We start from the raw sequence: 11,219 nt of genomic DNA, 5'->3' as shown, positions 1-11,219 counted from the left end.
AATAATAATAAAAAAGAAAATATTAAGCTGAAATCATATGACATCAAGCCTCTGGATAAAACCCAAGAATTCTGCAAAATAGGTGCATTTGAGAGCAATGTGATGTTTATCAGCAGCTACTTTCTTTTTGGTCCCCTGGGATGTGGGGCAGTGGGAGATGCCTGTCACCCATGGGTGATGTGTCTCATTTTGCATTACTAGGAAGATCAGCCACATACACAAGCTCACTTTTATTGAACACCTACTATGCCCCAGGAACTCTGCCAGGTGCTTTACAAAAGCATTTAAAAGCCCTATGAGGTTGATACTTTAGAAATTCCCATTTTTATAGAGGAGGTAACAGGCTCAGAGTAGCTGAGCAAGTTTTCCCAGGTCTCACAGCAACAAATGTCTATAGTAGAGGAATCGGCAGGTAGTCTCTGAAGCCCCAGGCCATGGTGGGTGATATATTCTGACCAGAGCCAAGCTGTCCAACATGTCTCAGGTAACTGGGCTGCTGGAGAGAGAAAAATCAGTTCAGTGAAGCCACAGGTTTGAGTTGTTTATGTGTGTGTTAATATTAAAATGGAAATGGTGTTGACTGACTTGGGTATACCTGCTTCGTGTTCCAACAGTGGATGTCATCCCTCATGCAAACTGCAATCTAAAAGTGCTTGGGAGAGTCTGGCAAACTGAAATCCAGCCCCACTGCAATGTGCTTGAGTCAGTTTACATGAATATTCTTTTGTTTGGGCAAAAGATGGATGCTGGCGACTGAGAGATGAGAATCCTGCAGGACAGAGGGGCATCCCTTTTCCCCGCCCTATGCCCCGTGACTGGGATGCTGCAGTTTAAATCTCAAGGAGCTGTTTCCATGAGGAGCACTGAGAAATGCTTCAGCACAAATAGCTCTGGGCCAACCTCCACCATCTGACATGACTGTGACTCCCAGAGAGCCCACTAGAGGGGACACACAGAGACACTGGAGAGAGTGTCAGGGGATGGGAGTCCTGGGTGACCAGATTGGGGTCAATTCCAGCCAAGTTCCAGCTATTCCTCTTCTAAGCCACACTGCAGCCTTGGGCAGGGTGGACCTTGGCAACCTACATTGTACACAGACTGGAAAAGACAAATGTGGCCTTTAAAATGACATGATGAGAGACTCAGGGAGCTGCCAGACAGGGCCCAGGAAAGGAAGAAGCGTACAGCAGAGTGACCTAGAGCAGAGACTCCAGTGCCAGACGGCCGGGGCTGGAATCCTACTTCTGCCATTTATTGGGTAACCTTGCGCAAATGATGTAACCTGTCTGTGCCTCTGTTTTCTGGACACACAGCCAATGCTTCGCCTGGCAGGGGAGTGGTGGGAATGAAATGTGTTTATCTGGGCTAAGCCCTTAGAGCAATACATGACACACCATGAGTCCTGTGTGTGCTGGCCACAATTATTGTTATTTTTATTATTTAAAAAAAGGAAGTCCTAATTGGAAAGATTGTGGACAATGTGCCAAGCTCACACCTGCACATACTCCCACAGCCAAAGAGAACACTTCTCAGATCTAATTAAGTAAATGTAACCTTAACTGGTTAAAAGAATACCATGTCCATGAGCCCAGCTAACTGGGTGGTCACCCTGACCGAGTTTTGTCACAGTCAGACACAGACTTAAAATATCTGTAACTAAATCAGTAGAGATGGTAGAGCAAATAATAGCTTCATAAAATAATGACTTACCGAAAATAGTTTAATAGCTGAAGAATCTTTTGCTTTGCACGTTTGTTCCAAAGGGTAATTATTTTTGAGTTTTAAAGGTCTAGCCAATTGGTCTGCTGTTGGTTTATAAATATATAACATTTTCTTTTGTTTATAAACGAAAGTTGTTTTCAGTATGATTTATGTCGCCTTTTACGTACTTCTCTCATGTAAGATTCTTTTCCCCAAATCACTGAGTCCTCCTCTTCTCTGCTGGTGGTGGCTAAGGAAGTTATCAAAAAGTCAACCGGGGACTTTAAAGAATTTCTTCAGTCTCCACTCTGCTCATCACCCTAGCTCCAGACTTCCAGCCCTAAAAGAGGAAGTGAATGAAGGTAAGAAGGGGTGTGAACAGGAGGAATGAACACTCTAAATTCCTGGAAATTTTCTTCTGCATGGCTTCCTGAGGCCAGGCTGGCAAAGCAGAAAGCACAACTGTCTGTGAATATCTCTTCTTTGTAAACGAATGTGTTCAGCTAAGTCTTCATAATTAAAAATGGTTCTGAATCATTATAAAGTAAGTGCTAAAAGGTCCACACGAAATGGATAAAGGAAATGGTGCTTTATTTAGCAACTGCCCAAGTGATGGTGTGAATTCTTAAGCTGGAAATAAAGTGCGTTTCCTTCATTGGCAAGCAGCTGTCCGTGTGCATAACCCACTGGTCTGAGGAGGGCTGGAGCCGGGAGAGGGCAGGGGACCAGCCAGCAGCCCCCAGGATGCTCTCTCCGGCTGATGGCCTGTGAGTTGTGTCCTGGAAATCCCACGCCCAGCTTCCCCCTCTTCCCTGACAAGTCCTCTTGTTAATTGCAGCTGGTGAGTGGGCCGCTTGGGCACCCCTGGCTCCCTGAAGGCCTCTCCAAATTGCCTTGTTTCTAGGTTCTTTTTCTTCTCAATATTTTTCTCAAAGCGTGTGCTGGAGCCTTTGTCAGATGGTGATGGATAGAGGTGGTGGAAGTGGGAGAACAGCGCCCCGTTCTTAGTTCTTAATATCTCTCTTCCTTTCTTGGTGGCAAAGAGGCTGCAGGGTATTGAGAATATCCTAGACCCCACTCCCTGCGAGGCCTCGGGCATGTTTATCATGGTGCCAATAAAACCGGTGCGATTTATGGCTCTGCTTTTTAATTCATTCAATTCTCTGTTCATTGGGAGGTTAATGTTGTTGATCTATTTTCTCTTGAAACAAATAAAAACAATATGTGCTGACACTGGCTTGGACTTTTGACATGGACCAGAGAGGTCAGCATTTAATTTTATATTTATAGACTACACGGACAATATTATCTGTATTAAAAACCGCTCACTCAATCCTTGTCATTTTACAACGTGGGTCAGAGGCTCCCGTCTCAAGGCTGGGGTTTCTCCAGCAGCTTCTTCTTTTCTTTTTTCTTTCTCTTCTCCACCTCTTTCCACATTTTCCTCTCTCTTTCTATTTCATCTTCCATGGCTACATGTCTTTTCTTTCCTTCCTTCCTTCCTTCCTTCTTTCCTTTGTTGTTGCTGTCACAGTGACATAGACTCATTCATGTTCATGCTCTCTCTCTGCTCTCTTTTTATATCTCCATCTTTTCTCTCCCTCTTTTTTCTCTCTTCTCCCTCTTTTCTTCTCTCCCCTCTTGCTCTTTCTCTCTCTCTCTTCCTCTCTTCTCTCTCTCTTTTCCCTCCTTTTCTTTCTCTCCTCTCTTTTTTCTCTCCTCTTCCTCTCCCTTTCTCTCTTTTCTTCTCTCGCTCCTCTCACTTTTTCTCTCTTCTCTTCATCTCTCCCCTTCCTCTCTCCTCTCCCTCTTTCTCTCCTTTTTATCTCTCTCTCCTCTCTCTCCTTTCCCCCCCCTCTCTCTCCTTTCCCTTTGTCTCTCTTTTCTTCTCTCTCCTCTCACTCTTCCTCTCTCCTCTCCCTCTTTCTGTCTCTCTTTTATTTTCTCTCTCTCTTCTCTCTCCTTTCCCTCTCCTCTCTCTCCCCTCCCTCTCTTTCCTTTTCTTCCACTGTCAGCCTCCTCTCTCCCTGGTTCCTCTCTCTCCCTGGTTCTATCTCTCTTTCTCTTTTAAACCCTGTTACCTTTGCCAAAAGTGAGACTCTTTTGGCTTTGATGCTTGGAAAGCAGCCTGACTTTCCCTATGTAGTTGATGCTTTAGATTCGAAAAGGAGGCAGGAAAAGCATTTAAGAGTGAGTAATTTCGAGTTTTGACAATGAGAAAAATGCCTTTCTTTGAGACAGCCTTTGGGTGATTTTTGAGTTTCAACTCCTCCTTCTCAAGACCCCGCACCTGACCTCCTATAAGCAGTGGCAGTGGTGGTGACTATGGTGACATGGTTATAATCCGTGGAAGCGTCTCTTTTTGGAGCTTCCGTCTGCTGTGTTATCCAGTAGAATTCACCAGCAGTGATGGGCCACATTGCTGAACACTGGATCTAAACAATAAAAATGGTTTAAAAAAGGAAACAGGGCAGGCAGAAAGCAGTTGTGGAAGGAATCCTGGCCCTGTTGTCCACTAGTTCTCTTGCTGGAACCAATTTGATAAGCTTGTTTAAGCTGTCTCCTGCCTCTCTGAATGAGAGTAGCAGCAGGTACATTTCAGGGCTGGGAAACAGAGGTCATGCATGGCCAATATGTCTGATACACATGGCAGGTGTCAGGTGAATGGAAGCAAATGACAATCTGTGCGGTTATCTGGTTATTTGGGGAGAAAAAAAATCTTTTTTTTTTTTTTTTTTTTGAGACGGAGTCTCGCTCTGTCGCCCAGGCTGGAGTGCAGTGGCGCGATCTCGGCTCACTGCAAGCTCCGCCTCCTGGGTTCACGCCGTTCTTCTGCCTCAGCCTCCTGAGTCACTGGGACTCCAGGCGCCCGCCACCACGCCCGGCTAATTTTTTTTGTATTTTTAGTAGAGACGGGTTTTCACTGTGTTAGCCAGGATGGTCTTGATCTCCTGACCTCGTGATCCGCCCACCTCAACCTCCCAAAGTGCTGGGATTACAGGCGTGGGCCACCGTGCCCGGCCAAAAAACACCATTTTGATCCAACAACTGTATTAATAAAGTGGTTGTTTCTGTTTGTGAAGACGCAATGACTGTGTAATTCATTGGCCATGCAGTCATCAGGATCATGAATCTGTCACTTCTTGGTGAGGTGAGTCACTCTCTCTCTGAGGCCTTGTCTGTGTATGGGAGGCAGAGATGTCCCCCAGCCTCCTATGGTACCATTTTCTTGACTGCTGGCTGTAGTCTATAAGCTCTGCAGTGTAGGGCGGGAGTGTCATCTTCTGAATGGACTTTTCCTGATGATGTCCCTCTTGGGTCAGTCACCAGTGCTGTGGCCAAGGTCTCTACTGATAGGAATCAGGCCGCCTCTGCCTGTGGACACCCCTCCCATAGCTTCTGTGTCCTCACCTGTGAAATCGGGGTAATGATGCTGTTCCATCCAGAGATGACAGGAGGATTAATTAGATGCTATATTTAAAAGACTTTAGATCCTTGGAGGAAAGTGCAGTGTAACTGATATCTAAGAAGATAAAATATTTAAGCCATAGCCTCCAGGGGCCGTTAATCTTATTGTATTTTCAGCATTTTAGAAATTTTGTATGAAAACATTCTTTAAGAAAGCTTCTCTGCCCAGACAGCTGAGGAAGAAACACTTCCTAAGAGAGTACAATAGCTTGGTATTATTCTTTCAAGATCTGCCTTCCTTTCCTGGTTGGCCTTATGCTTACCAAGATGGCAGAAATGAACAGCTGTCGTGAATTCACTGGCCCAGTAGAGCGGCCCTCAGGTAGGAGGCATGGAAGAAGGATGTAGAGGTTCCGAGCATCAGAACACCCAGGCAGGTCCTGGACAGACAAAGAAACTTTTATTCAAGCAAGTATCAAAAAAATCTAATTTTAAGCAATGTCATTTCCTCAGCAAAGATTGTAGAGACATGGTGTTTTTCGAGCTGGATGAAATTTAACTGAGATCAACCATCTTGCTCTCAATGGTGAGATGGAGACTTTAAGAGATGAAGTGATTTTGTCAAAGGCTTTTCGGGGAAATGGAGACAAGTACCCAGGCCTCCCAATTGCAATGAAGCTAAAGGAGCTTAAATTCCATGGGTCTCATTTGCATGCGCCCCTTCCCAGGCTCTGTGCCTGTTTTTGTATTTTTAAAGTTGTATTATTTTTCTTAAAATTGGACCAGTTTCAGGCCCCTCCATACCTGGATCTATCCTGCCTGTAAGTAATTCTTGAGCTGGAATGATTTTCAGTTTTAGATTTGTAGTGTTCTACTTATATTTTTTCTGGTTACATGCAACAGAAGCCCAGCTCAAACTAGCCTGAACAGAGAAGGGAAATTACCAATTCAAGTAACTGAAAAGTGTTTAGGTATGGATGGCTTCAACAATGCCGTGAGAACCCCGTCTCTTTCCATCTCGCAGCTCTGTAGTCTTCCACATTGCTTTCTTTCTCAGGCAAGTTGTCTCCAGCCTGTGGCAGATTGCCACCAGCCATTCCCAGCTTGAGCCTTCCAGTTTAGTGATCTCCCCAGGAAACAGTGCTTCTTCCAAAGCCATTCTAGCCAAGTTCCAGGGGCAGACCCTCCGTGGACAATCCTGAAGTTCTAGGGTGCCAAAAAGGGCCAGTTGGCTAAGTCACGTCTCCCCTTCTAGACCCAAGACAGAGAGTCAATTTCACTCAAATAATCTAGACTGAGAGTTGAGAAGGGCTAGTCTCCCAAAAGAAAATCAGTGTGATCTTACCAGAATTAAGGATAATAGATGCTGGGCTAGCTGAGTTCAAAGATGTCTTGTACCCAAAGTTGTGTGTATGTTTGTTTTTTTCTCTTAGAAATACCCATTTGCAAATATGTCTCAGATCCTATTTTCTGTTGTGATAAGCGAGATGCTGTAAGCTGTGGTCTGCTGAAATCAATAACCAAGAATCAGGCAGAACCATGCACTTTTTGGTGGATGCCAGCATGGACTGAAGACCAAGCACTGAACCCTTCCTCCTTCTGTCAGCCACTTAGCTGTTCATAATAAATTTCTGAAACTTAACACCAATCCTGGACAAGAACTGCAAACAATCTGATATTAATTTTTCACACAACAGAATGAAGACTAAAAGTAAGCATTAAGTTTTTGCAGAAAAATGAAGAAGGTTGCATTCTGGCACTCTGAGTTTGTGGACTGAGGCTGTCTCTCTCTCTCTCTCTCTCTCTCTCTCTCTCTCTCTCTCTCTCTCTCCCTCTCCCTCTAAATGTTCTTTGCAGCTTACATCACCCACAGTGAGCTTCTTGTACTTGGGGTGGTTCAAGAGGCACTGGGATTATTTGCCTCTTCCTTAAATCAGGACAATAGGAAGGATAAACTCCAGCTCTTGGAACTAAACATCTGTCCTCCCCTCTCTTATGCCAGTCTCCAGGATCTATGAGATTCTGAGCACCTTTAGGGAACAGGGGACCAGGTTGTAATGCACTGGGTATATTCAGTATAATTGCACCATTGGTTTCCTGAGTGTGACACATCTTGCCTGATTACACTGCATGTCCAAGGAAGTAAGAGTGTGATGGGGAAGGCTCCTGTCTGGTGACCTTTATTTTGGCAGAAAGCTAATAGACATTCCGCTGTGCGGAGAAGTTGCTCTCCCAAAGAATTTGCACACGAATAGAGATTTTGCCTCCATCATTGTGTTTAATTGAAGAAGAGTTACATCAAATTTTTACCTAATAATTTCGAACACATTCTTACATAATTAAAGGAAAGTGATGCAAATCAATCTTCAGTAATTTGCAAGTAGAGCTGTTCCCCTCCCCAACCCCCTCTTGGGCTTGGAGTTGTGAGTAATTGCATGCTTGTAAGCAGAAGGGGGACATAAGGGGTTGCCAGGGGTGGAAGGTGAGGGCCTACACTTTCTGCCTGGTGGAGGGAGGGGTGCAGGGAAGTCTCCCTGGGCTGATCCTGAGCTTGCTAGGGCCCAGCTCATCCACAGCCATCAGTGGACAGAGTTGGTTGAGTGGCTAAGAGATCTGAAGCCTCTCTTGGCACCTTCTTCTCCACCCATCATTACCTTGTTGCGGGTTTTCCCCACACCACTCCATATATGGAGAGAACAAGATGAAAGACACAAAATACTAGGAGGAAGATGCCTCCTGTATTAGTCTATTCTCACATTGCTATAAAGAAATACCCAACCCTGTGTAATTTATAAGAAAAGAGGTTTAGTAGGCTCATGGTCCTTCAGTCTGTACAGGAAGCATGGAAGCACCCATCAAGGGGCCTCAGGGAGCTTACAATCATGGCAGAAGGCAAAAGGGAGAGAGGTATTTCACATAGTGGGAGCCAGAGGAAGAGAGAGGGGTGAGGGGTGTTACATACTTTTAAACAACCAGATCGACTAGGTGCATTGGCTTACACCTGTAATCCCAGCACTTTGGGAGGCCAAGGCAGGTGGATCATGAGGTCAAGAGTACGAGACCAGCCTGGCCAATATGATGAAACCCCGTCTCTACTAAAAAATATACAAAAATTAGCCAGGCTTGGTGACGCGTGCCTGTAGTCCCAGCTACTCGGGAGGCTGAGGCAGGAGAATTGGCTTGAACCCACGAGGCAGAGGTTTCAGTGAGCCAAGATCATGCCACTGCACTCCAGCCTGGGAGACAGAGTGAGACTTCATCTCAAAAAAAAAAAAAAAAAAAATCAACCAGATCTTGAGATAACTTACTCACTGTGCAGTACCAAGGGCGGTGGGGAGGCGGTGCTAAACCATTCATGAGAAACTGCTGCCCCCATGAGCCACTCACCTCCCACCAGGCCCCAACTCCAACACTGAGTATTACAATTCTACATGAGATTTGGGTTGGGAGGCAGATCCAAACCATATCACTTTCTGTTAAGGAGTAGGAGGGGGTAGCAAGAGAACTGGAGTCACCCAATGCAGTGCCCATCTCTAAGTTGGAGCTCAAATGCACCCGGGGGAGGTATCAGGCTGACTCAGAATTTAGTATTTTTGAAGTGGAATACCTGCTGGCAAGTGTGTTTTCCAGTGTTACATAAGAGACACCATTCAGAAAGTCCTTCTCAAACAGCCTGATTCACACACCTGTGGACCAGTTTGGCTCTTTGGCCTGAACAAGTCCTTTGTCTGAACAGAATTCCATCCTTCATACCAAGTGAGATCTGGGAGGGATCATAGACCCTGAACAACACCAAGTGTATGTTCTTGGTCTTTCTAAGGAAAGGATGACAAACATCACCCCTTTCTTGACCCGTTATAACTGCTTCTAGTCAACATCTCTTCGTTCTAGTGTCTTCCTCAAGTCCTATCCCTGCAAATTAATTTTCCTAAACTCAGCTCTGAGCACATTCCCCTCCCTATGTCCCAAACTGATGTGCCCCAAACCCTTCCAAGATGCACCATTGCCTATAGAATAAGAGCCAGATCCCTCTACCCTGACATTCAAGGTTCTTCACTCCTGATCCTCAAACACCTTTCCAACCTTAACACTCATCCATCCCCCACTAGGACTCATCCGCCACTAGGACTCCAGCCCCTCTCAGCTTCTGTGCCCACAGAAAGTGCAGAAAGCAGTCAGTAACTCCTTTTCTCTACTCTGGGACTTTGGGAAACACGGGTGGGAATCTATAAGACCCCTTGGTGCTTTTATACTCTTACCAAGTGCATGCAAACCACTCCAAGAGTCTGCAAGAGCCCTGAGGAAACCTCACAGGTCCAAGTGCCTGTTTGCAACCAACCAGCATCCCCTCTCTGCAATTGCAACACCCTGCACTTTACCCAGAGACACTGAGGCACTCTCTGTTCTTTCTTCCCTGAATGTTGAGACTGGCTCAGGGCCCACCCTCCAAGGCAGGAATGGGTCTCAGTCCCGATTGCGCACCCTAGAACAATCATAGCAGCATTCCTGGGGGTGGGACTCGTGCATCACATCAGTAGTTTTAAAGCTCCCCAGGTGAGCCCCATGTGCAGTAAAGATTGTGAACAACTGGTCAGAGTTCATGGTTCTCAGCCAGAGCCCTTGGCTTGTGCCAAGGAGCCTTTAAAACACATGGATATCCATCTTCTCTCCAAACTAATAAAATGGAAGTCTCCCAGTGTGGCTCTTGGCCATGAATATTTTTTAAAACGCTCTTCAGGTTGGTCTAACCAGTGATCTACAGCAGTGTTCAGGAGGTGCTTTAAAGTGGGACTCCAGGAGGACAAGGGACAATTTAGTAGAAGGTAACCTATCACGTGCAGTGACAAGTAGACCACACAGTTCACGGTCCCAAGGAGCTAACACCAGATGGAACAGTCCTTGGGCCCAGTGCAGAGGAGACTAGTGAACAATTCCACCTCCCCTCCCCTAAAGAAGCAAAGAGCCAGCCTCTCCTTGGCTAATCATATTGGCACTTTTGTTACAGTTTGCAGATGCCCAGAGCTGCAATTGAACCTCCTCAGCTGTGTGATTTGGGGGGCCCGGTGGACACTCCTGGCAGGTGGCAATATTCTGCAGCTAGTCATTTGTGCCTCTCTTTGCTTGTCTCGTGTGCAAGCTGCTGCGTCTCTTTCTGTGCCTGCCAGAACATTCTCCTCTTCATCGCATGCAGGGTCTATACAGGGGCAGGATAGTGAAGCAAGTCCAGAAGATGGGTCAAGCTGCCCTGGCTTTTGGCTGGAATATCAACGCCTCCCTTGAATCCAACAGGAAATGCTCCCCGGTCTGTCCCCACACTGGACAGCATCATGGTTTCCGTGGTTACCTACTTAATATTTTACTGCTCCGTTTAACCATTTAGTCATTGTACACTCACAAGGGGGGCTCTGGGTAAGCCAAGGCACTATCTCACAATCGAGATTTGAAGTTTATCATCGGCAAATACCAGCGCAGGTCCTGGCTGCTCTAATTTATTCTGCAGTTTCTCATTAAGCATTTTACAGTTCTCAAACTTTAATAACTTTATTTCTAGGTAAGATAAAAACAATCTCCCTGGTAATGAGCAAAGAATTTCCTTCTCACAAATGATATTAGACTTGGATTGTGTTTTCCAAAGTACAGAATTTTCCTTCGCTCGTATGGTAGCCATTTTCCCCCACAGGATTGAAATGATAATGTTTCTAGCCATGTAATGCCATTACCCTCAAATTTAATAGATTTGCTTTTAAATGCCACTAAGATATTGTTTCTATCCTACCTATAACACAACTTATTAAAATTTAACAGTAAAAAAAAACCTTATGAAGACCCAGATTGCAGTGTAACAGATGAGCAAGTTCAGCATCTGGCGTAATGAGAGAGGACCATAAATGAGAGTTTAGAGATCACTTTGGAAGCCGAGTGTCCCCACAGGAACTTGGGCCGAGTGATTTTTTAACTTCCACAGACCCAGAAGTAACTGGAAAAACCATTATTTTTGCCTTCAACTAGTTACAAAGGAGATGCGATTACTTCATTGATACATATTTTCTCTTTCCTGGGACACCTCTCTGAATGAACGTGTTAGTTACTCTGATATAGAACAAGTACCC

Source organism: Gorilla gorilla, chromosome 20, assembly GCF_029281585.2.
Source record: "Gorilla gorilla gorilla isolate KB3781 chromosome 20, NHGRI_mGorGor1-v2.1_pri, whole genome shotgun sequence".
Lineage (NCBI taxonomy): Eukaryota > Metazoa > Chordata > Mammalia > Primates > Hominidae > Gorilla > Gorilla gorilla.
This window is presented reverse-complemented; position numbering follows the sequence as displayed.